The sequence below is a fragment of the Lepidochelys kempii genome, chromosome 1 (assembly GCF_965140285.1).
Source record: "Lepidochelys kempii isolate rLepKem1 chromosome 1, rLepKem1.hap1, whole genome shotgun sequence".
NCBI lineage: Eukaryota > Metazoa > Chordata > Testudines > Cheloniidae > Lepidochelys > Lepidochelys kempii.
Window position 1 is genome coordinate 108,403,862 of NC_136380.1, and position 26,130 is coordinate 108,429,991.

Consider the following 26,130-nt stretch of genomic DNA (forward strand, 5'->3'; position numbering starts at 1 on the left):
CCTTAGAGGTTTTTAAGGTCAGGCTTGACAAAGCCCTGGCTGGGATGATTTAACTGGGAATTGGTCCTGCTTCGAGCAGGGGGTTGGACTAGATGACCTTCTGGGGTCCCTTCCAACCCTGATAGTCTATGATTCTATCAGTGTGCATCTGATGAAGTGAGCTGTAGCTCACGAAAGCTTATGTTCAAATAAATTTGTTAGTCTCTAAATTAATCAAACTGGCCAATGGCACTAATTGTGGGGTTATCGACCCATACTCTTGAGTCTGTGCAAGAGGGAACAAATTGGCTGGAGCAGGTTTTCCCTGACTCCTTCTCTTCCTGGCTTCTCTCCTGAATCCACAGAGCCATGTTTTCCCCCTGAGAGACAAGGTTAGAGGCATCCATTCAGAATGTTGGGGAGAAACTTTTGCTCAAAGCCACCTTTCTCTCCTATGCACCCTCATTGCAGCTGTATCCAGTTTGTTTCCCTTCATGGCATGCAGCAGCCATGTGGGTTATACATATAGTACAAAGCTCTAACCAGGTACTAACTTACAGGTATTAAATGATCAATTGAACTTTGGGGAGCGCAAGTGTGAGAGAGTTAGAGAATGTGTTGCCATTAGCTACCTTCCTGTGTCATGATGAATTTGAAGTGTAAGGGCAGTATTTATTCTGTACTTTGGCAGGCATGCTTTCTTGTTTCCTCCAGTGCCAGTAGTTCTGGTTCACTGTCATGGGATGTGTGTCAATAACCTCATGTTGCTTACCCAGAGTTCGGAGTTACTGAGAATTTCAAGAACTTCAGGAGGGAGGGCATAAGAATGGTAGATTCCCCAGAAAAATTGTACAGAGAGATAGATCTAGCTTTAGTGTTCACTCTTTTCTTTATTTTTGGTGTCTTCCAAGATCTAAATATTTTCCTTCAACCTGCAAACAGGCCTGTATATTTCCAGTACAGACAACAAATATTGTTAAATGTTATTAAAATTCTTCACCAAGAACCCACATTTATGTTGAAATAACAAAAAAGAAACAGCAGATCATTATACCTCCCTACCCTGAACACACTCGAGTGTAGGATAAAGCTGTTCTTCTCCTTTAGTACATCTTAAATGTTTGCTTTGTAAATCACTTTTTTTTAAAAAAAAAACTAATCTGTTATTTGATATTTTTGCTTCATTCACATTTTCTATCACACTACTTCACCTCTTCATTCCTGATTCAAACAGAAAAAGGATGCTGTATATTATTTAAAAATCTTCAGAATAATAAAATGTGTTCCACACAATGTCACTAAATGCAGTTATATTTGAATATTTTTTTCAAAGTATTCGTTAAAAATGTGAGATGAACTAGCATATTTCCCTCAGCATTTGCTGGAAGCTTCATGATCATCTGCTTTCCAAAAATCATCCCCAGGTGATAATAATAATAAAAAAAAAAAGCGCCTGTAAAAATCTGGTGAATTTATGAGACATGGTCCTGCTGGGCGATTTCATGGATATGGGCTTAAGAAATTCCTGCAGCACTCGGTTTGGAAACACTGCATAAGCCTGAAAATGTTTTGTAACATTGTGTGAAGAAAACAGGAGCCCAATTCTGCAAACTTGAGAGGACTAGCATAACTAATCCCAAATGGAGTACATATATGCTGCAAAAGCAATGATCAGGAGAGTATGCTGTCTAAAAGCAACTTCATGTGCATCCTGTTTGCATAGTCTACTTCTACTAAGAATGCATAATGGTCTTTGCTAGGTCAAAAAAAGCCGGTGTATCCTCAAGCAGAGCATATTCCCTGTCCCCCTTGACTGCTTCACGACCTTGTTCTACAGCTTTTCTCACTGGGACACATAGAAACAGCATCTCTGCATTGCAGAGCTGGCCAGAATCTGGGGTGATAAATTCTTATCTTGAGTTTCCACAGTTAGCTACAGGCTTGGTAGCATGCGCATATGAGCCTCACCAGCCGAAATTTGGTCTCGTGTGAGGAGAGTGAATTGCCAATTTTTTAGGGATTGACTAGCATAGTTCATTCAAATTCCACTATTCATGAGTTATGCAATCATCCCTTAACCACAGATTAATAAAACATATGGACTGCATATGTACAGTGAATGCTAATCCAAAGCCCGCTGAAATGAGTGGTCGTCTGTGTACTGAGTTCACTATAAAAAGAAAAGGAGTACTTGTGGCACCTTAGAGACTAACCAATTTATTAGAGCATAAGCTTTCGTGAGCTACAGCTCACTTCCTCAGATGCATATCGTGGAAACTGCAGCAGGCTTTATATATACACAGAGAATATGAAACAATACCTCCTCCCACCCCACTGTCCTGCTGGTAATAGCTTATCTAAAGTGATCATCAGGTGGGCCATTTCCAGCACAAATCCAGGTTTTCTCACCCTCCACCCCCCCCACACAAATTCACTCTCCTGCTGGTGATAGCCCATCCAAAGTGACAACTCTTTACACAATGTGCATGACAATCAAGTTGGGCTATTTCCTGCACAAATCCAGGTTTTCTCACATCCCCCCACCCCCATACACACACAAACTCACTCTCCTGCTGGTAATAGCTCATCCAAACTGACCACTCTTCAAGTTTAAATCCAAGTTAAACCAGAACATTGGGGGGGGGGGAGGGGTAGGAAAAAACAAGAGGAAACAGGCTACCTTGTTCAGAGGTATTTTGGAAATATTCCTTGAGTCGGAGACGTCGAAAATAGGATTCTAGGTCACCACAGAACTGTATCATGTTCGTGGGGGTGGAGGGGCAGAAGGAGAGGCCCCGAGATAGAACAGCTGCTTCTGCTGGGCTGAGAGTATAGTTGGATAGGTTAACAATATTGCTGGGTGGGTTGAGGGAACCATTGCTGTGGCCCCTTGTGGCATGTAGTAGTTTAGAAAGTTTAATGTCCTTTTTCTTTTGTAGAGAAGCAAAGTGTGCGTTGTAAATGGCTTGTCTAGTTTTAATAAAATCCAGCCACGAGGAAGCTTGTGTGGAAGGTTGGTTTTTTATGAGAGTATCCATTTTTGAGAGCTCATTCTTAATCTTTCCCTGTTTGCTGTAGAGGATGTTGATCAGGTGATTCCGCAGTTTCTTTGAGAGCGTGTGGCACAAGCTGTCAGCATAGTCTGTGTGGTATGTAGATTGTAATGGATTTTTTACCTTCAGTCCTTTTGGTACGATGTCCATCTGTTTGCATTTGGAAAGGAAGATGATGTCTGTCTGTATCTGTACAAGTTTTTTCATGCAGTTGATAGATTTCCACTCCATACGGCTAAATGCAGTGCCTTGCATAATGACAGGTTTCAGAGTAACAGCCGTATTAGTCTGTATTCACAAAAAGAAAAGGAGTACTTGTGGCACCTTAGAGACTAACCAATTTATTTGAGCATGAGCTTTCGTGAGCTACAGCTCACTTCATCAGATGCATATCGTGGTAGCCTGTTTCCTCTTGTTTTTTCCTACCCCTCCCCCCCCCCCCCGATGTTCTGGTTTAACTTGGATTTAAACTTGAAGAGTGGTCAGTTTGGATGAGCTATTACCAGCAGGAGAGTGAGTTTGTGTGTGTATGGGGGTGGGGGGGATGTGAGAAAACCTGGATTTGTGCAGGAAATAGCCCAACTTGATTGTCATGCACATTGTGTAAAGAGTTGTCACTTTGGATGGGCTATCACCAGCAGGAGAGTGAATTTGTGGGTGGGGGTGGAGGGTGAGAAAACCTGGATTTGTGCTGGAAATGGCCCACCTGATGATCACTTTAGATAAGCTATTACCAGCAGGACAGTGGGGTGGGAGGAGGTATTGTTTCATATTCTCTGTGTATATATAAAGTCTGCTGCAGTTTCCACGATATGCATCTGAGGAAGTGAGCTGTAGCTCACAAAAGCTTATGCTCTAATAAATTGGTTAGTCTCTAAGGTGCCACAAGTACTCCTTTTCTTTTTGCGAATACAGACTAACACAGCTGTTACTCTGAAACCTGAGTTCACTATGTTTCAATCAGGTCCGTAGAGGAGGATGACAGTTTTGTCACTAAAGCCTAGGAGTAGGGCTCAAGATAGTTGGTTTCTGACACAATCCTGGTAGAGGTCCCCCAGCCCAGTCACTCATCAGGCTGCTGCATTTGGGTCCCAACACACTGACTAGCCCCATGTGCTGTTAAGTTTCCCTTGGTCTCAGTAAGCAGCAGCACCATTTGTTTCCTTGGCCTCTCTGGCATACTTCCTAGATTGTAAATGGCTAGCCAATTACAAAAGCAGTTTCTCCTCCCTTGGAGTTCACACTTCAACTACTAGAAGAGGGCCTCATCCTCCCTGATTGAACTAACCTTGTTATCCCTAGCCTGATTCTTGCTTGCATATATATACCTGCCTCTGGAATTTCCACTACATGCATCTGACGAAGTGGGTATTCACCCACAAAAGCTTATGCTCCAACACGTCTGTTAGTCTGTAAGGTGCCACAGGACTCTTTGCCGCTTTCCTAGACACAGGCTCTTACCCTTTCACAGAAATGGGTCCATGCATTCCAGCTGCCCTAGGCCCCCAGGACCAGTGCTTGTACCTTAAGCACACCCCTTCCCAGAGCTCCAATCTTGTGCGCACTCTGGGTTTACAATTCACCTCTTCAGGGACATGAGAGCGTGAAAGCAAACAGACACCCAGGCTTTGTAAAAGTTCCAACAACCAATCACTCTTTACTTTAGCTAGGACAAGAAATGCACAGTTCTAGACAAAATAATAACACATCTGTGTACATTTCCCTGCCTCAGTTTCTTCACCACTCTTGGGTGTTCTTTGGGCTTAGGTCAGACTCCACTAAAGAATCTAGGATCCATCCACCTGCACATGGCTTCTCCTCCAAATCATGGAGTGCTTCCCTCTCCCATGCAGCCAGTTTCCATCTTCCTCAGCTGGTCTTGCAGTTAAACAGGACCCCTCTTCCACAAAAGTATGCTCCTCTCTTCTGCCCAAGCTTCCTGTAAGTCCCTCTGAGTTCCCCCAGGTTTCTCAGGTGCCATGGTTTTTAAGATGCAGCATTAACATGTGAGCTTTCCACTGTTCTAAACCCCAGCCCTGCAGACCAAATTGCTTAGACTGGTTTCCCTAGGCATCCGCCAACCCACAGTCCTATGGTGCTCCCACTCGAATGGGAGCCATCAAGGTTTAACAACCCTCCAATGAGCCTGATCTGGGACATGACACAGCCATGATAGCTTATGGCTGACTCCACATACGCTGAGGTATTCAATGACACAGCCAGAACTCATAAACTGTATAGACTAATCCCCCAAATCTTCACAATTTCTATTGCCAAAAACTGCTGCTAACTTCAGGCATGACCTTGAGGAGGTCATCTAACCTCTATAGCTATGTCTACACTGGTGTCTGGACAGAGTAATGGGCCTTGTGTATGCTCACCCTTGTACCCCATACCCAGGCTGTGTCCCCAGATATGTTGTGCTGGACAAGGGTACGCATTCTGGACCTGAATATACCCTGTCCCACATTTCCCTTTTTGGTACATGAGGTTAGCACTAACATTCAGGGGTGATATCCAAGGGTTCTGTGTATTACAGGAGATACTCTAGGATCCTCCTTGCTGTGTGTTGGTGGTACTGTAGATGCCTTCACACATTTGGTGATGGCAGCTCCCGCTCACTGCTCCCTTCTGCCCAATTTGGTGGAATCCATAGAGCAAGTGTCTGATTATGTGGTTCTGCTCCTGCTATTTCTTGCAGGACAAACATGTCTGCACTGCAGTACCTGACCATCTTTTACATGAGAACCTTCGATGAATGGGCTCGAACCTTTCTCACAAGCCAAAGACAGGTGATCAGGGCCACTGACACCATATGACACAAAGACACAGGAGACTGCTGGTTTTATGACTGTATGTCCATGTGTGAACTGCTGCATCTGGACCAGGAGAACCAGTGTGGTTTGGTGGGATTACATCATCTTGGAATCCTGGGCTGACAGTCACTCACTGGAGAACTTCAGGATGAGGAAGCAGACTCTCCTGAAGCTCTGTGAGGAACTGGCCTCAACCCTACAGTGGCAAAACACTCAGTTCTGGAGATCCATACTAGTGCTGAAGTGGGTGGTTATTGCTGGCAATGCTGGACAGCTACCAATCAGTTGTAAACCATTTTGGGGCAGGGAAGTTCACTGTTGGGGTTGTGGTGGTGTTGGTGTGCAAAGTTATCCACACACGCTCATCTACCCATGGTTTGTCGCCATAACCAAACTTCTGGTTCCAGACAATGGGATTTCCAATCTGTGTGGGTGCCATTGATAGCCCCCACATCCCCATACTTTTCTCTCCGAGAGCATCAGAAAGGGTACTATTTAATCATTTTTCAAGGACTCATGGACCACAAAGGTGGGTTCATGAACACTGACATTGGACACACAAGAAAGGTTCATAATGCCAGGTTGCTGAGATAACTACCGTACCTGAAGTGGGAGGAAGGGACTTTACTCCCCAGAAACAATGTGGTGCTGTACAGTGTCTCTGTGCTGTACAGTGTCTCTGTGCCCAGTGTTATTCCAGGGGACCCCACATCCCCACTCCTACCCTGGCTAATGAAATCCTACCCTGACACCAATGACCCAGCAAAATGAGAGTTCAGCTACAAACTACGCAGCTTCATGGTGACAGTGGAATGTCCTTTCAGATGCCTACAGACCTGGCTGAATGCCAGTGGTGAATTGTTGTGGCATGATGTACCCTTCATAACTTTTGAGAGACTAAAGGCAAGTACTTTAAAACAGAGAGGGCACAGGACAGGACTGGCTTGCAAAGCTTTTAGAGATAGCCTGATCCAATGAATGCTCATACTGGTGCTGGATCACAGTGAGCCAGGAAAACCTGGGATTAAATTTGTGCCTACATCTTGTGGATGGGCAGGGGGTGACTTCAGCCTGGTCCCAAACAAAGTGCCACACGTGGGCAGCTGCAGTAAAACCACAAGAGGGAACATTCCTTCTCACTTGTGTTTCAGTTTTTGGTTTGTGATTTTTCTGAGGAGGGTCTGTGCCCAGTGCTAATGCTCCGAATTGTTAGCCAGACCACAGTTTACTCAGTGCTTGAAGGATGTAAAGAACTGTTGATGAAGGGATTGGGTGGGGCTTTTACAAATGGTTTCTGGTGATTATGCTTGGGTGAGGAAATAAGGGCACTTACCAGTTGTTAACCATGATACACCCATGGTTCAAAGTGGGCATCATTTTTGGAGCAGGGGAAGAGGGTGTTGAATGGGCTGCGTCAGCACTGTTCAGTATGTGATGGCACAATAACTTCACTTTGTTTTCCTGTTCTCTGTTTTGTCAAACCCAGAGGGATGTTTATCTGCCCTTTCCTTCCCCTTCCCTCCCCCTGGCCACAGTTAATAAAGTTACCTGTTATATCCATGCACACTGCACTTTCATTGTGTCTCTGGCTTACTTATATCCACATGTACCTGGTGCTGGGGGTGGTTCTGGGACGGACAGAGAGAGCCTTGCAGTTCTCTACCCTGGAGAGTTATGCGACTCAAGGCACCGATTGTTGGAGTCCAAAACCAAAGTGGGGGACAATCATGCACTCTTTCACCACAGTGGACTGCAGCTGCAGAAGAGGAGTAGCTGGAGGAGGAAGTACCAGCTCTTGGATACTGGCACTGGCTATTGCTGGAGGCAGGAGCTGAATCTCTTCCACTTGTTTCAGGGACAGCTACAGGGCATACTCCCAGCCCCTATTGAACAAGCTCCCATTCCCTAAAGCATGAGTCCTGCTCCAGGGATCTGACCATTAATCTCTCCTGCCTTTGGAAGAAACATTTCTCCCACTGCATACCCCATTGCTCCCACTCAATAGTCTGTGCCTCCCTTTCCCTCAGAAAGTCAAACTGCTCTTGTCTCTTTCTGTGGATGCCAATAAGCAGGTCCTCCAGTGTCCTTCTTCATCTGCCCCTGCTGTCCCTGTTTAGCTGCTCCTGATCCTCAGGCAGAATGGGTTCGCTCCCCTCCGCTGATGGTCCTGCCAGTGCAGTCACAAAAGCAGCATTCCCTTTTTTTTATTTCCTTGGAAAGTGGGTAGGAAATCCCCCCACGTAACATAACTTTGCTGTTGAAGGGCATGAGCATTTCAGCATTTCAGGAATGTGGTTGTTTCATTATCCTTGTTTCTTCAGATGACTTTCACAGCTCACCCAGAAAAGAGCACCTGCCCAAAATGGCAGGTAGGATGAACTAATGGTTTTTAAAAAATTAATATCTTAAAGTGTGTGACTGGGCTGATGGGCTGTGAGGTGAATTTACTTCAGGGGCAACATTAAGGATTCTCTATTTCTTCTTCTCAGGCTGGCCATCAGTTGAAGAACATTGTACTTTTGAAACTACCAGCCTGCAAAAAGGAGGTGGTTTCCAGTTCTGTAGGCTATGCCTGAGAAATGTTTGTGCTTCCTGTCATCCCTCTTCTTATTGCTAACTGGAGAGGCTTGGTGAGCTATGATGGTGGACCAAGAACATTTTAGCTGCTATTGAACCTTAAGAACCAGCTGGAGTTTCTGCTGCACCAGAAATTTGCTGACATATGCTGACAGGACTGGGAGGGAATTTGAATGGATATAGACTATATTCTAAGCTAGCAGACTGAGCCTGCACGGAGGGGGAGAAGTGAATCACTGCAAATGACCACTCATCCCCAAACCAGGCTCCTCTGTGTCAAGAAACCTAGCCCCTTCATCCAGCAAAGAGTGGGAAAGGAACAGGGAAAGAGAGTCACATCGTAGCTGTTCTGTGTTCCATGAACTTTCTGATCAAGACCGTGAACCACCTGCCTCCCCACTAGAAAGGGACACCACATTGTGTCCGTTCAGCTGCTAGAGCGATCCCTGACCCACTCACCTTTCTCCCGGTTTCTGTGGCACGGCTAGAAGCAGGGAGAACCTGGCCACCAGGCAGTGGGAATGCTTGAAAACTTTTGTACTGTCACAGAGGACCACTGTGGCATTCCTTGGAGAAGCAAAGACTCCCCTTCTCCTGATACTAAAGCCATCCCTGCTTCTGTATGGTTCCCTTTGGAAAGAGGGGGTGGAGGTTACACTGCAATAAAACACCTGCTGCTGTCCTGTGTCATCTGACTCGGGCTTAGCCTGCAGAAATATAAAATTGCAGGGTAGACATCTGAGGTTAGGCTGCAGCCCAGCATCTGGGGCCCCACGAGCGGCAAGGGTCCCAGACCCCAGCCCAAACCCAAATGTCTATACTGCGATTTTATAGCCCCACAGCCTGAGCCACACAAGCCCAAATCAGCTGACATGGGCCAGCTACAGGTATATTATTGTAGTACAGACGTACCCTTAGAAACCTGGGTACTTGAGCATGATATTTTGTCCAAAACATATATAAAAAGTCTTCACAGAAAAATTGTTTGATCATTTCCATCTTCAACTCAATTCTCTTTGACATGAAAAGCCCCAGAAAACAACTGAGAAAATAAGCTGTGGCAACTTGGACTTTATTAACCCTTTATTTATATGGATTAGCTGTAAAATAGATTGCTATTCATCTTTAACAAGCCTTCATACTGAAGACAGTGAGTTTATGAGAGCTGAACCTTGTGAATTATACTGAACTTCATAACCTAATCAGCATAGTAGGAGTAAAATGCTTTATTGGATCTTATTCATGAGAGGTTTCTATTATACTGCTGATGTCTTTGGTTCCACTTAATCACTTCTATGTATGGTGAGCCCCCACAACAAATTGCTACCAGAGATCTTAAATTCTAGGTGATACTCCACTAAGGCTTCAGAAAGTCCCTTTGTTCTGAAAAGACCCCACTAAATTACTGATCCACCTCCTCATGTTTAGGTATTTTCTTATTTATTTTAGACAGCATTTGTCTTCACATCTTTTTGGGTGGCATGCATTAACATACAGCTATTGCTGAAATGTATCTATCAGACATTTATGTTACAACAGCCCCCCCCCGGCTTTAAATAACTCAGCAATGCAGTATCATTTATGTTCACTTACAGCATCTCATTTAGTAATACAGTTTTGTTGCCTAGGTGCCTTTACATTAATACTTTTATATTTAGAGGTATAACACACATCACTGTCAGATCACTGTCCAGTATCAGCAATCAGACCACTGGACTAACTCTTTTGACACTTGCCTCTGCAAAAACAGACCCTATTAAGGTGTTTCAAATTGGGCGTACCAAAACTGCAATACCCCAAATCATTGGTCACTTTTTAAAATCTTGTCCTTGGTCATTTATGCTCAGATACCATGGGGATAGGTATGTTAAAAATACCAGAACTGAAGAGAGAAGAAGGATGAACCAGTGGTTTGGGCACCAGCCTGGGACAGGGGAAACCCAGGTCAATTTCCTGCTCTGTCACAGACTTTGTGTGCCCTTAGCCTTCACTAAAATGGAGATAATAGTCCCATCTGTAAAATGGGGACAATAGCACTTACCTATTTCGCAAGGGTGTTGCCAGGACAAATACATTCAAGAATGTGAGGTGCTCAGATGCTACAATAATTGAAGCAATAGAAGTACCTGCAAAAGAATAGGTTAGCCTTCTGGTAATACAGAGCTGCAGTGCACATTAATTTGCAGTATGTGTATGAAGGCAATCCAGACTAGCTAGAGTACATTAGAGTCACAAGGGAAATATTTTATGCAGTGCACCAATGCTGAGATTTTATTTCTCATTGTAAAACAATAAGAAAAAAATGTCTAAGAAAATGTATTTACTGACACGTAAGTACAAATTCGGAACTACAGCTCCTTATCCATTAACTTATTCATTTTCAATTGGCTGTTACTAGTCTTCCTCCTCAGACAAAAATAAAAATGTGTCTTCTCACCGACAGCAAAACTGCTTCTGTTTTTATTAATTGATGATGTTATACAAGAAAGTAATTAAAAATCCCATAAACCCAAACATTCCAGCTTCCCCTTTTATTACAAGACATTATTTCTGTCAGTGTGCTGACATTAACTGTTCCACCGAAATATATAAACAATTGTAGCCCACCACCCCCTTGCAAGGGGCTTTGCCCCAACAGAACGGGCATGTCTTTAGGCCCCTGCAGGTCACGACAGTCCTGCGCTGTTGACTGGTCTAGCAAAAGAGGGAAGAGTAGGGGGATGCACTGTTGCCCCCACCCCCGTCACCCTGGCAACCCTCACCCCTCAACCTGTGGGAGGAGGGGAGACTACAGCAGCCCCCAGCGGCCAGTTAGAGAGCAGAAGACAGCCAGGCAGACTGCAAGCATTTTAAGAACATAAGAACATATGAATGGACACACTGGGTCAGACCTAGCCCAGTGTCCAGTCTTCTGACAGTGGCTGGTGCCAGATGCTTCAGAGGGAATTAACAGAACAGGGCAATTTATCAAATGAGCCATCCCCTGATGTCCAGTCCCAGCCTCTGGTAGTCAGAGGTTTAGAGCTATTAGCCAGGATCGGCAGGGTTGCAAAACCATGCTCTGAAGTGTCCCAAGCCTCTGTTTGCCAGAAGCTAGGAATGGGAGACAGGGGATGGTTCACTTCATGATTATCTGTTCTGTTCATTCCACCTGGGGCACCTGGCATTGGCCACTGTCGGAAGACGGGCTATTGGACTAGGTGGACCTTCAGTCTGACCCAGTATGGCTGTTCTTATGTTCTGACATACTTTTAAAAAATGGTCTTTGTTTTTGTGTCTTTTGCTAGTTGCTCTTCAAAAAAAATTTTTGGTCTACCTAATTATACCTTTACACTTTCTGGAATTTATGTTCCTTTGTATTTTTCTCAGTAGGGTTTGACTTCCAATTTTTAAAAGATGTCTTTTTTACCTCTAACCACCTCTTTCATTCTGTTGTTTAGCCATGGTGGCATTTTTTGGTCCTCATACTGTTTTTTATGATTAAGTATTATTATTTGAGGTATACATTTAGTTTGAGTCTCTATTATGGTGTTTTTAAAAAGTGTCCATGCAGCTTGCAGGCATTTCACTGTTGTGACTGTTTCTTTTAATTTCTAACCTCCTTGTTTTTGTGTAGTTCACTTTTTGAAGCTAAATGCTACTGTGGTGGGTTTCTTTGGTATTTTCTGCCCTACAAGGATGTTAAATTTAATTATATTATGGTTGCTATTACTTAGCAGTTCAGCTATATTCAATTCTTGGACCAGATCCTTTGCTCCACTTAAGACTAAATGAAGAATTGCCTCTCCCCGTGTGGGTTCCAGGACTAGCTGCTCCAAGAAGCCGTCATTAATGGTGTCTAGAAATGTTATCTCTGAAACCAATCCTGAAGTAACACGTTCCAAGTCAAGATGAAGATAGTTGAAACCCCCCCATTATTAGTGTATTTTCTATTAGCCCTTCTAATTTCCTTGAGCATTTCACAATCACTGTCACCATCCTGGTCAGGTGGTCAGTGGTATATTCTTACTGCTATACTCTTATTCTTCAAGCATGGGATTTCTATCCATTGAGATTCTATGGTGCAATTTGATTCATTTAAGAATTTACTATATCTGACTCTGTGCTTTCTTTTACACATAGTTCCACACCCCCATCTGCACTCCCTACTCTGTCATTCCTATATATTTTGTACCCTGATATTACCATGTCCCATTGATTGTCATAATGCCACGAAGTTTCTGTGATGCCTATTATATCAACATCCTCATTTAATACCAGGCACTCAAGTCCACCCATCTTAGAATTTAGACTTCTAGCATTTGTATTAAAGCACTTATAAAATTTGTCAATATTTAGGTGTCTGCCTTTATGTGAGGTAATTAAATGGGATTCTTTTTTGTTTGACTGTTTCCCTTCAGTTCCTTGGTCTAATTTATCTACTTCTATCCTCTCCTTTTTACTAGATATAGAGTATCTCCTTTAACAAATTCTCCCCCAAGTGATGTGGCTATCTGAACCGTGTGCTTGTCTGCATCTGTCAGCTTTCCCCCAGTCCTTAGTTGAAAAACTCCTTTTTAAGTGACCCTGAGCAGAGCACTGCATGCCTGGGAAAGCAGGAGTTAGGCTATGAACAGTCCTGCTTTCCCTCCCCTCAGCAGAGACCAGCCAGGGAGTGGAGATGAGAGAAGATTTCTCTACAACCTGCCAGTACAGCATTTCCAAGCCCACCAACTGGCCTGTCTAACCTCAGCCTGCAGAAAAGCCTCAGGATGTTGTACCAATAAAATAAAAACCAGCAGGATCTTATTAAAGGGAAAAAGGCAAAATACCACATTTATTGTGAATACAGAAAGGATCATAGTAAGCAGTTAGTTATAGTTATAACATTCCATTCAATCTCAAATTTATTCTCACATTCATTCATTCATACAAACATACATACACACACACACACAGGTTCTGCAAGGTTGTTATCATAGTTACCAGCCTTAGAGTTGCTCATGCCAAGTCACTGGCCAGGTGGCCTGGACATGAGGAGGGAGCAGGGCCTTGTCAGATGCTCATCTGATGCTCCTGGAAGTTGGTTTGCAGAATCAGACCCCAAAGTTCTCACTTTTTAGAGTCTATTTTTATAGGAATTTCTTCCTATGCCAGTCTATGGGAATTGCTTCATCATGCTGTTGCTGAATCAATCAGCAGATAGCACATTCCTGACGGCTCCAAGATGTTATCTTGTTCTTTGGTTCTCCCATTCTTGAGGCTGTTGGGTGGATTCCAGTCTGCCCTCCGGGTGGGGTCCTCTGGTTATTTCCACTTGACACCTTCTTCAGCCGATGGACACTGGATTCTTAGGCTGGCACCTCCCTGATCATTCAGTTATTATCCACACCAAGCATCCATCCACATACATCCTCTATCTCTATTTTAATCACAATGGTTAATACAACAAAAGGGTGGGGAGTCTCTGGGTGCTGTTTCTGTTGTTAGAGTATTGCTTTGAGTCTCTCTCTCTTGTGAATTGCTTTGAGAACAGACTCTGTCTTAGAGAATGTACTAACACAGTTAGCAGCTTGCAAGTTTCACACATAGAGGGAGAGAAACAGTACCAAAAACCAAGAGACCTCTTAATTAGTAATACCCTGGAATTTAAACTCTGGGGAATCAAACTCATTTGTGATTTTAATACAGAACTTCTTTAATATGATCCAACAAGGAGGGGACAATCCACTCCTCCTGCCACCAGCCTGCTAGCAACAGGAGGAGACAGCCAGTCTTTCCTGCCAACGCCTACAGCCTGCTTGCCCTGCCTGCAGCCAGCCCAGCCCAGAGCTTGGATTTTGGATCCAGAAACCCAACCTGCTTCCAACTGAACCTGTGGGTTCCAAGCTTTAAAGACTGTCAGCTCTGCTCCAGAAGGGGGCAGGAGCACAAGCGCTGTTTTTTTTCATTTCCCTGGGGGTGCTCAACTCCCGGTCTGCCCAGGCCCCACCCCACTCCACCTCTTCCCCCAAGGCCCCACCCCACCTCTTCTCACCCCTGCCACACTCCGCCCCCACTCTGCCGCTTTCCCCTCACTCCGCCCCCTACCCCCAGCACCTCCTGCACCCTGCTAAACCGTTGATCCATGGCAGGCAGGAGGTGCTGGGAGGAACTGGTCAGTGGGGCTGCTGGTGGATGCTGAGCACTCACCATTTTTTTTCCATGGGTGCTCCCGCCCCAGAGCACCCACGGAGTCGGTGCCTATGGGCAGGTGGCTAGTCTCTCTTCTGCAATCCCCATGGAGGAGCTGCTTGCCTGCATCAGTCCTCACCCTCAGCCAGAAAAGGAACCTGAGTGAGTAACCTGTATTGTAGTTAGATAGATAGCTATGGTTTAATCATGCGCCATTAAGGCACATTGTCACGTAGGTCTTTCATCTGCCTGGATCATGAAGAACTACACTGCCAATTCCCAGCATAATAAAATGTGTTTCGAATAGCATCTCCATTCAGGCCTGCAATGTGTCTCCACGTGTACCACCTGGTACCTGAGACGTGGGGGACAGACAGACCTGAGGGGGGGAGACACATTAGGAAAGTTTAGGAACTTTGGAGGAGTGTGTTGTCATGTGGCCTAGTATGCTTGCCAGCATAGCCTGTAGTAATTAAAAAACATTATTAATATATCTAGTCATTTAAAATATTTAATATTTGTAGTGATTGTGTATTTCTCTTTAATCAAATCCTTACATGAAGTTTATGGTTATTGTTTTTCATTTGTTTGCTTGTGTTAGTGTGAATTAGTTGTGAGTTCAAGTGTGGTAGCCACTGCCGTAGTGTGGTAAAGTCCTTGTCTCAGTGAAGCTCACCACCAAGCTTTATTCTTTTGTACACCAAGAGGAGGAGGTCAGGCACCCACCAGCAGCACCATGAAATGAGCCCAGGCGACAGAAACTTTGGAACTGCCCAAAGATTGTGAAGTACCCCCTCTCCTGTTCACACATCATACAGTTAGTAAGCCAGCGCCAAAAGGAGAATTACATAACATAAACTGCAATCAGTAACATTCTAATCGGCTAGCAGGAGTTGCCACGCGACAACCAGTCTAGCCAGCACTTAGACTGAGCAAGCAAATTATCTGCATCAGACTCAGGCGAGGTGATTAATACTGAACATTTAGCACTTGTACTTCTTGCTTTTCCCAAGCAGGGACAGAGACAGCAGTTAACAGGAAGAAACAAAACATAATGCTGCACAGTGCTCATCGCTGGAATTATTTCCAAATCACTCAGCTGGTCAGTTCAAGCGTGAACATAACGAGGGTTTTAGTGCTGCCTATTAAGGTGCTGGATATCTTGCAGGATCAGGTCCCATATGCTAATTATTTCAAGATGAAATAATTAGTGAAATTGTTGAAACATGAAGAGTCTGATGATTATGAAAAATATATCAACAAAATTCTGATGGCAGCGCTTGTGTACCCAGTTTGTGAACTGTGTTTTCCATTTGTTTTCCCTTTTTTTCTTGTTGGCAGTAATCCCATTACCTGCTACAACTGATCATGGGCACTCTGAGGCTGCCCAGCTGATTAGCTATTTTGTGTGTCAAAATGCTCTGTAAACCTCTCTGATCTCCTCTTAGTAGTGATGCCATGGTGATGACACTCTCATTTGAATATGGTCGAACACATAACTGTGAGAACAGAACAGCATGTCCACCAGGGTCATTTTCTGTAGGGATTTCATTCTTCCTCAAATCAAATACCAGTCCAGTAAACAGCATTCTTTACCACCAAGTTTCTAAGAGAGAGTGGGTCTTACCAGCTAGTGGATCTTAGGCTATGTCTACACTACGCACCTTTTAACGACACAGCTGTGCTGCTAAAAGGCTTGCAGTGTAGCTGCTCTTTTTCAGCTGGAGAGCTTTCTCGCCCACAAAAAAATTCCATCCCCAATGAGCGCTATTCATACCCGTGCTTTTCGTCAGTAAAACTTTTGTTACCCAAGGGGTGTGGTTTTTTCATACCCCGGAACAACAAAAGTTTTACCGACAAAAGTTCAGTGTAGACAAAGCCGTAGACAGAATACATCTAATAGCAATGCGTCTCCCTGGAAGTTATTCTTGAGTGACTGCCTATTTGGGGCTTTTCCTAATCAACAGAGATGATAGTAATGTATATAAATATATTTATGCTAACACTCAATTTAACAAAACCTAGCCTTTATAAGGCCAAATCCTCAATTGGTGCAAATCAGCATAGCTCCACTGCAGTTTACACCAGTGAAGGCTCTGGCCCTAAAGGGAAAAGAATGAAAACTGCTGGCAAAATGAGAAAAACTCAATGGCATCACAAGAACAGAACACTCTCCTGCCAACATAGCACTGGCCACACCGGTGTTTAGGTCGGTGTAACTTATGTTGCTTAGGAGGCTTGTTTATTCACCCCCCTGAGTGACATAAGTTCTGCTGACATAAGCTGTAGTGTAGACAGCCTGAGAAGTTGCTTGCCTTTCAGAAACCCTCAAGAAAAATGTCTTTAAAAAAACCCCAACAAAACAGTGATGGTATCAACAAAATGCATAACAATAGGCTGCAGTTCAATGCAATTAGTAGTTGCTCCTTCTGAATGAAGGACTAGTGCCATGTGTCCCAGTTTTTAAACTAAGGTCTTGACTACACGGTGGGATAATGGATTCTACAGGGTGTGATTGCTAGAGTGAATTAATGTGGACCATCAGTTGGTACATATAGGCCCCGCTGGTGCACACCAAAGGTTCCCTAGTGTGCTTTAACTCACTACTGTTTCAAACAGCACTATGTGAAAGCACACTAGCAGGATCTACACCAGCATTTCTCAAATGTGGCCACCACGGCTGCATGCAGCCACCAGGGGTTTTTATTGCGGCCACAGCCTCCAGGGCAGTGACTGAAGGGGGTGGGGGCAGTAAAGCATTCACCCCTTTCCTGGGCCATCCTTGGGGGTTGGGCCTTCCCCGCTCTGAAGCCACAAACACCAGAGGAACAGGCAGCCAGTGTGAGTTCCCCTCTTTCCCAGGGGCAGTTGTTGGATCATATTAAAGAAGTTCTGTATTAAAATCACAAATGAGCTTGATTCCCCATAGTTTAAATTCCAGGGTATTACTAATTAAGAGGTCTCTTGGTTTTTGGTACTGTTTCTCTCCCTCTATGTGTGAAACTTGCAAGCTGCTAATTGTGTTAGTGCATTCTAAGACAGAGTCTGTTCTCGAAGCAATTCTTTGTAACAACAACTACTCACACAGAGAGAGACTCAAAGCAATACTCTGTAACAATAGAAACAGCACCCAGAGACTCCCCACCCTTTTGTTGTATTCATCTCGCTTTGTTAACAATTGTGATTAAAATAGAGATAGAGGATGTATGTGGATGGTGTGGATAATAACTGAATGATCAGGGAGGTGCCAGCCTCAAGAATGGGAGAACCAAAGAACAAGATAACACCTGGCAGCACAGAGCCGTCAGGAATGTGCCATCTGCTGATTGATTCAGCGACAGCATGATGAAGCAATTCCCATAGACCGGCATAGGAAGAAATTCCTATAAAAATGGACTCTAGAAAGTGAGAACTTTGGGATCTGATTCTGCTACTTCCAGGAGCATCAGATCATAGAATCATAGAATCATAGAATATCAGGGTTGGAAGGGACCCCAGAAGGTCATCTAGTCCAACCCCCTGCTCAAAGCAGGACCAATTCCCAGTTAAATCATCCCAGCCAGGGCTTTGTCAAGCCTGACCTTAAAAACCTCTAAGGAAGGAGATTCTACCACCTCCCTAGGTAACGCATTCCAGTGTTTCACCACCCTCTTAGTGAAAAAGTTTTTCCTAATATCCAATCTAAACCTCCCCCAACCTCCCCATGTACATCTGATGAGGCCCTGCTCCCTCCTCATGTCCAGGCCACCTGGCCAGTGGCTTGGCATGAGCAACTCTAAGGCTGGTAATTATGATAACAACCTTGTAGAACCTGTGTGTGTGTGTATGAATGAATGTGTGAATAAATATGAAATTGAATGGAATGTTATAGCTATAACTAACTGCTTACTATGATTCTTTCTGTATTCACAATAAATGTGGTATTTTGCCTTTTCCCCTTTAATAAGATCCTGCTGGTTTTTATTTTATTGGTATAACACAGTGGGGCTTGGGCTTCCAACTTCAGCCCTGGGGGGTTGGGCCGCAGGCTCCAGCCATGGGGCTTTGGTTTCCAGCCGCGGGGGTTCAAGCTCCATCCCCCAGCCATGGGGCTTCGGGCTCCGGCCCCAGGCTCAACCTCCCGCACAACATTGCCCATGGGTGCTGCCTTCCCCAGCCCTCCATTGCCCCTGGCCCCTGCTGCCTCCCTATCCACCTCTCCATTCAGAGCTTAATTTGTCCCCCAGCTTGCCAGAGCTGAGTAAGTCTGCTGTGAAAAGTGATATTAACAACCCTACAAATATCAGTTTTCACAGGAGCAGACTTACTAGCTAGCAAGTCTAAAAAAACAAAAACAAAAAACCAGCAACCAAAAAACCAAAGAAACAACAAAAAAGAGAAGACTGTGCAAAGCATCTGTTTAGATCCAGTAAAGAATAGAGACAACTCTACATTATTTTTATTTTTGAGTCAGAAAAAACCCTACATAAATAAATGACAATGATTTGGATATGGATATGTGCATATTTATTTGTTTTTCCTAAAGTTAATTAAGTATTTTAGGGAAAATTGTCAGAGCGGCCACCAGCAAGAGTTGGTGGCTGCATTCTAAGGCCACTAAAAAATTTCTTGTGAGAACCCATGATCAACACAGACCACATAATGCACAACACATTTGTGCACTTTAGAACTCACACCCCTGTAGAGTGCATTGCCGAACCCTGCAGACTATCCCTAGGGGTCTTTCTTATCATCACTGAATTTCCTCCCCCGCATGGCCCAGGAGAGGAAATCTGTGGAAGACAACAGTTGGAGAAACATTCCCTCCTGATAACTGGTTTCGTTAGGGTTCAGGGTGCATAGCAGAAGTTTCAAGAAAGGTTCCTTAATGTGAAGAAATAACTAGGATGGACAGAATGAAATTAGGAAAGAATCCATAGGCTCTAATGTGTTTACAGGGCTCAACCTTGCACATTACTGAGCATCCTGAATTCCCACTGTAACTGAGAGCACTTAGCATCTTGCAGGACAAAGCCCTGAAGACCCAGCTCCACTTTGGAAGCAGTATTGAGATACACTAGATTGCAGAGCATGGTGCCTGAGGCAGGCACAGTATCTCCTGGAGCTCTGGGGAGTGGAGGAGCACAGTAGGGTTACCATATTTGAAGATTCAAAGAAGAGGACGCTTCACATTGGGGTGCTATCGGCCCCTCCCACAGTCCACCCCTGCTCCTCCCACTCTCCGCCCCCACTCAGCCCCAGGTCCCTGTCCCTCCCTGCTCGGCCCTGCCACCGCTCCCCTTCTCACCCCCCGCCCACCGCTGGCTTGCTGCATCCCTCCTCAGTCCCCCACACACCACTTGCCTGCTCCCACCTGCCACTCACCTCCTCACTCCCCTGCCAGAAACACTCATGCCCACCCCGAGAACCCCCGCCTGCCGCTGGCTCGCCGCTTGCCTCCTCACCCCCGCCCACCCGCCGCTGGCTCCCTCGCCGCTCGCCTCTTCAACCCGCACTGCCCACCGCTGGCCTTTTCACACACACCCCCGCCTGCCGCTGGCTCTCCGCCCGCTTCCTCACCCTCCTCACCCTCCACTTGCCTCCTCACCCGGCCACCCGCCCACCAGCCACTGGATCCCTCACCACTCACCTCTTCACCACCACCCCCTGCTCGCCTACTCACCCCTCCTGCTGCAGGTCCCTTGGCTCCAAGGATCAGGGGCAGCCAAGGGGTCTCCATGTGCTGCGTCTGCCACAAGCACGAACTCCATCTCTCCCATTGGCCGGGAAAAGCACCAATGGGAGCTGCTGGAACTGCAGAGCTCTCCACCTCCCCGACCCGACCCGACCCTAGGAGCCTAGGAGCCGCCCCAGGTAAGCACCATCAGGACTCCCCACCTCACCCCCCGGCAGGTCCCTCTGCCTCTTACAGTTGGGTTGGGTTGGGGCAGAGGGCTCCCTGCATGCTGCCGGTGCCTGCAAGCCACACTCCGTGGCTCCGGCAGCTCCCATCTAGGGTTACCATACGTCCCTATTTTCCCAGACGTTTTTAGATATTTAAAAATTCCTCCAGGATGGCGATTTAAGAATTAAAAAGCCGGACATGTCAGGGAAAATACGGACGTATGGTAACCCTAGAGCACAGCCACTGTGCCAGCCTTGAAAATAATTTTACTTCTGTTTCCCTGTGGGCCCATAATGCTCTGTTGGCTGTCCAGTCCAGAGAGGAGCAGTATAAAGGGCCTATTCCTTTTCCACCCCTCCAAGCCTCCTCTGGAGGTACCTGCAGCAGCCAAAGAGCATACTACTGCCTGGCTCTTGCACAAAGGCGTATAACCTTCTCCTCCACAGCCTGTTGCACCCACATGGGACCTAGCACAATCTTGCCTTATGATTCTACGGCCTTGGGCTCATCTCCCTGCCAATGCAGAATTGTTCCCTATTATACCTAATCTCACTGTGCTTCAATTTACCCCTCTTTACAACCAGGAGAAAACTTATCCACCTCACAGGAGTTTTGTGAGATTCAATTAATGTTTGTAAAGCACTTTGAGATCGTAAGAGCAAAGGTGCTGGTTAAGTATAATTATTGTATTATCTCATCCAAATCAGCGCACCAATGCACATAGACCTATTCAGGTTTCCTAGTTAATTATACATGATTACAATTGTCAGTGAAACTAATGACATTTGTGTCTTTTTATCTTCTAACTGGCTTAACATACCAAAACATGCATTTTAGAAAGCCGGCATGGAGATTCTGTCAGCGATTCATGACTTTTACATAGGTAAATAGGAGTTATTACTTGTCCATTTCTCTTGCTTCTCCCAGGATCTTCTCTGAAATTAAGACCCAGCTTCAACAGGAGAGACTTGAGGACACACCACATCAGAAGTGGCAGCTCCCTGTTCAAATTCCTTCTACCCCTCAGATGGGGAATTGAGATGGGTCTCCCACATCTCAGGTGAGTACTCTAGCGATTAGGCTAAAAGTTATGAGGGAGCTCCTCCTCCGTTTTGTGTAAGCCACCCTAACCAATGGTGTGCACAGCGCAAGGGAGTCGGAAGAATTCTTCAGTCAACCTAGCTATTGTCCCTCAGGGAGGTGGATTGCCCACAGAGACAGGAGAACCCCTCCCATCACTGTAGTGAGTATCTATGCTGATGCGCTACAGCCATTCAGTTGCAGCACTGCAGCTGTGCCGTTGTGGCGTTTTAAGTGTAGATGCAGCCCTAGACTAGAAAAAAACACTGAGAACTTTTGATGTGTACGCTGTAGCCGATTTGTGTGCCAGTGAGGGCATGTCTCCATTACTGGTGCAACAGCGGCACAGCTACAGAGCTGCAGCTATGAGAATGTAGTGCCCACAGTATAAACACTTCCAGCATCGCCAGAAGGAGTTTTTCCCTTGATGTGGATAATCCACTTACCTGAGCAATTGTAGCTAGGTTGATGGAAGAATTCTACCATCGTCCTTGCTGCATCTACGCTGGGGCTTAGGTCGACTTAACTACAGTGCTCAGGGGTGTGAATTTTTCACATCCCTGAGCAAAGGAGCTAAGTCGATCTAAATTTTAAGTGTAGACCGGGACTGAGCCTTAAGTGGGAAAAGCAGATTACCTGATACCTGACTGGGGCAAAATTACAGAAGATTTAAATGTAGCTCAAACAACAAGTGGGACTATTCTCATCTTACTGCTAGTGGCTTTAAGTGCTCAGTAGGAAGTAAAATACAAGTTCATGGCTGATATAGATCATTACCTGAAAAAATAGTGCCTTTCGTTGAAAGCTGTATTGAGAAATAATGAAACACGTCGTGCGTTTTAAGAGAAGGCAAAGGCACAAAGTGGCATCAAAGTCCATTAACGCCAAACAGAGCCTGTAGCAAAGAAGATTCAATGACTCTGTTGCACGAACAATTTAGTGAGTTAAAATATTTGTAATGGCTTGCTCTGTTTTAAGAGTTGTTTTAAATACAAATAGATCCATCACCTTCACTTTTTTAAAAAATAGGGAAACCTTGTGAATTTTGCAGAGACTTTCACTTGTGGAGATCTGTAAGGGGTTGTTCTATCACCTGACCTGCTCAATATGTATGTGACGCCAGGGGGGGCGGGGGTATTACAAAGTGTGCCGTGTCAGCAGTATGTCAAATCCACAGCTCTATGGTTCTTTTTTATCTGATTAAAATAGGATGGTGTCTTTGCTTTCCTGGTGCCTGGCCAAAATTGGGATAGGAAAATGAGCTGCCTAAGGGCTCAGTTCAACCAAGGAGGAGGCAATAGCAAGCTAAATGGAAGGAGGGCAGGAAAAGCAAAAGCAAAAAAAGAGATAGCTTTAGGGTTAGTCAAATATATGTTATTTATTCACACCAGTATATTGCTCATTGCGACACTAGGGGAATACAGATTGACACAAAATTCATGTAAATTTATGTAAATGCATATATAAATGAGTTGCAGCCCTCAGACTCCTGGCAAGTTGCCATGATGGCTCTCAGTACAGCAGAGGTTGGGCACCTCTGTTATACGGTAAGTGTGGTATTGTGAATTGGAGAACGGCTTTCTGAGAAACATTAGCAACTCCATTGGTTTCTATATTGAGTTTGTCATAAGCCATAGAAATACCAGTGTGTGAACTTTATGAACTCCCTTAGCTTCTTATCAGAGTTCATAATAGCTCCAAGCCTAGAGAGAACTAGCTTGTGACCATTGCCAAGTCTTTCATTTTCTTGGTGGAGTTTAAATTACTGTAAGACAGAAATAGCCAGTTTATGAACATGATAAACTTCACTGGCATTTGTCTGGAGTTTGTAATAGCCATGAACCCAGAACGAGCCGATTCGTGACCATTAAAACTCCTTTGGCTCCTCTGTGGAGAGTCACTCATAACTGTGAGCACAGAAATAGCTGGTTCACAACCATTAAAATCTCTGTCAGAGTGTCCGCGGGGAATATAATAATGGTTGCCATATAAATATAAAGGGAAGGGTAACCACCTTTCTGTATACAGTGCTATAAAATCCCTCCTGGGCAGAGGCAAAACCATTTCACCTGTAAAGGGTTAAGAAGCTAAGGTAACCTCGCTGGCACCTGACCCAAAATGACCAATGAGGGGACAAGATACTTTCAAATCTGGAGGGGGGCGGAAACAAAGGATCTGTCTGTGTGTTGTTTTTGCTGGGAACAGATCAGGAATGCAGCCTTACAACTCCTGTTAAGTTAGTAAGTAATCTAGCTAGGAAATGCGTTAGATTTCCTTTTGTTTAATGGCTGGTAAAATAAGCTGTGCTGGATGGAATGTATATTCCTGTTTTTGTGTCTTTTTGTAATTTAAGGTATCATAAATATAAAGGGAAGGGTAAACCCCTTTAAAATCCCTCCTGGCCAGAGGAAAAATCCTCTCACCTGTAAAGGGTTAAGAAGCTAAAGGTAACCTCGCTGGCATCTGACCAAAATGACCAATGAGGAGACAAGTTACTTTCAAAAGCTGGGAGGAGGGAGAGAAACAAAGGGTCGGTGTCTGTCGGTACGCTGCTTTTGCCGGGGATAGAACAGGAATGGAGTCTTAGAACTTTTAGTAAGTAATCTAGCTAGGTATGTGTTAGATTATGATTTCTTTAAATGGCTGAGAAAAGAACTGTGCTGAATAGAATGACTATTTCTGTCTGTGTGTCTTTTTTGTAACTTAAGGTTTTGCCTAGAGGGATTCTCTATGTTTTGAATCTAATTACCCTGTAAGGTATCTACCATCCTGATTTTACAGAGGTGATTCCTTTACTTCTATTTCTATTAAAAGTCTTCTTGTAAGAAAACTGAATGCTTTTTCATTGTTCTCAGATCCAAGGGTTTGGGTCTGTGGTCACCTATGCAAATTGGTGAGGATTTTTACCAAACCTTTCCCAGGAAGTGGGGTGCAAGGGTTGGGAGGATTTTGGGGGGAAAGACGTGTCCAAACTACGTTTCCCAGTAAACCCAGTTAGAGTTTGGTGGTGGCAGTGGATATTCCAAGGACAAAGGATAAAATTAATTTGTACCTTGGGGAAGTTTTAACCTAAGCTGGTAAAAGTAAGCTTAGGAGGTTTTCATGCAGGTCCCCACATCTGTACTCTAGAGTTCAGAGTGGGGGAGAAACCTTGACATAAGGTTTTGCCTAGAGGGATTCTCTGTGTTTTGAATCTGATTACCCTGTAAGGTATTTACCATCCTGATTTTACAGAAGTGATTCTTTTACCTTTTCTTTAATTAAAAGTCTTCTTTTAAGAACCTGATTGATTTTTCATTGTTCTTAAGATCCAAGGGTTTGGGTCTGTGTTCACCTGTACAAATTGGGGGGCTATTTTGAGGGAAGACATCTCCAAGTGGTCTCTTACCCTGTTCTTTGTTTAAAACGCTTGGTGGTGGCAGCATAGGGTTCAAGGACAAGGCAAAGTTTGTACCTTGGGGAAGTTTTTAACCTAAGCTGGTAAGAATAAGCTTAGGGGGTCTTTCATGCAGGTCCCCACATCTGTACCCTAGAGTTCAGAGTGGGGAAGGAACCTTGACAGTGGTAATACTAGAAATAGCTAGTTGACAATTATTACAAATTCTGTTGTTTCCTACATAGATAAATAATAGCTCTGGAGCCAATAGCTTAGAAAATAATAAATAATAATACTACAATATATACATTCACTGAGGCATTTAGGAAACTATGCAACTATACATTTATGATGATGGCAGGGGTTCACAACGACTGCAGCTTATATGACCTGATTTTCTGGAAGCTTCTATCTAGTTGTCATGACTCTTGGGGCCTCCTGATTTGGCATCCATGCTATTAGGACCACTGTAAATTCACTCTAGGCTACCAGCTGTTAATCTAGCCTCCAGATACAAGGGGACAAGACAGTTCAGAAAGGGAGCCACTGACAGCAAAGAAAACAAAGGCTGGGGTCCAGGGAGGCAGTAAATGCAGTATATAGGGAGAGAGTTGTTTATATATTTTGAAGAGGGTGGTGCTCAGGGTGAATGTGAGATTTGTAGGGTTTATGCAGGACCACAGCAGTGTCCATTTGCTGGTCATTCCATAGATGAAATTGGTGTTTGTTTTTGACTGTAGATATCGTATGCTGAGGTCTGTGGGTGGGGAAAGTTGAGATTCATAGATGCCAGAGCCAGAAGGCACTATTGTAGTCATCTAGTGTAATTTTCTAAATAGCACAGGCCATCAAACTTCACCCAACTAACTACCAGAGCATATCTTTTAGAAAAACATCCAATCTTGAGATGTCTGGGTCCTGTGTTCGTACTAGGGTTGCCAGTTTTGGTAGGATGTATTCCTAGAGGTTTCATCACATGACATAATCTTTAATTAAAGATTAATCTTTAATTCCTGTAGACTCCAGAACAATCCTGGAGGTTTGGCAACCCTAGCTCATACCTGCACTTCTGCCACATGCTTCCCCTCCCAAATCGCAGAAGCCCTGGCATTAGGATTCTTTGGATTTCCTGCTCCACGCAACTGAAAGGGGTTCATAGCAGGGGTCGGTGGGTCTATGTCTTCTCACTCTCCCCATGACAGGCTGTGTTAT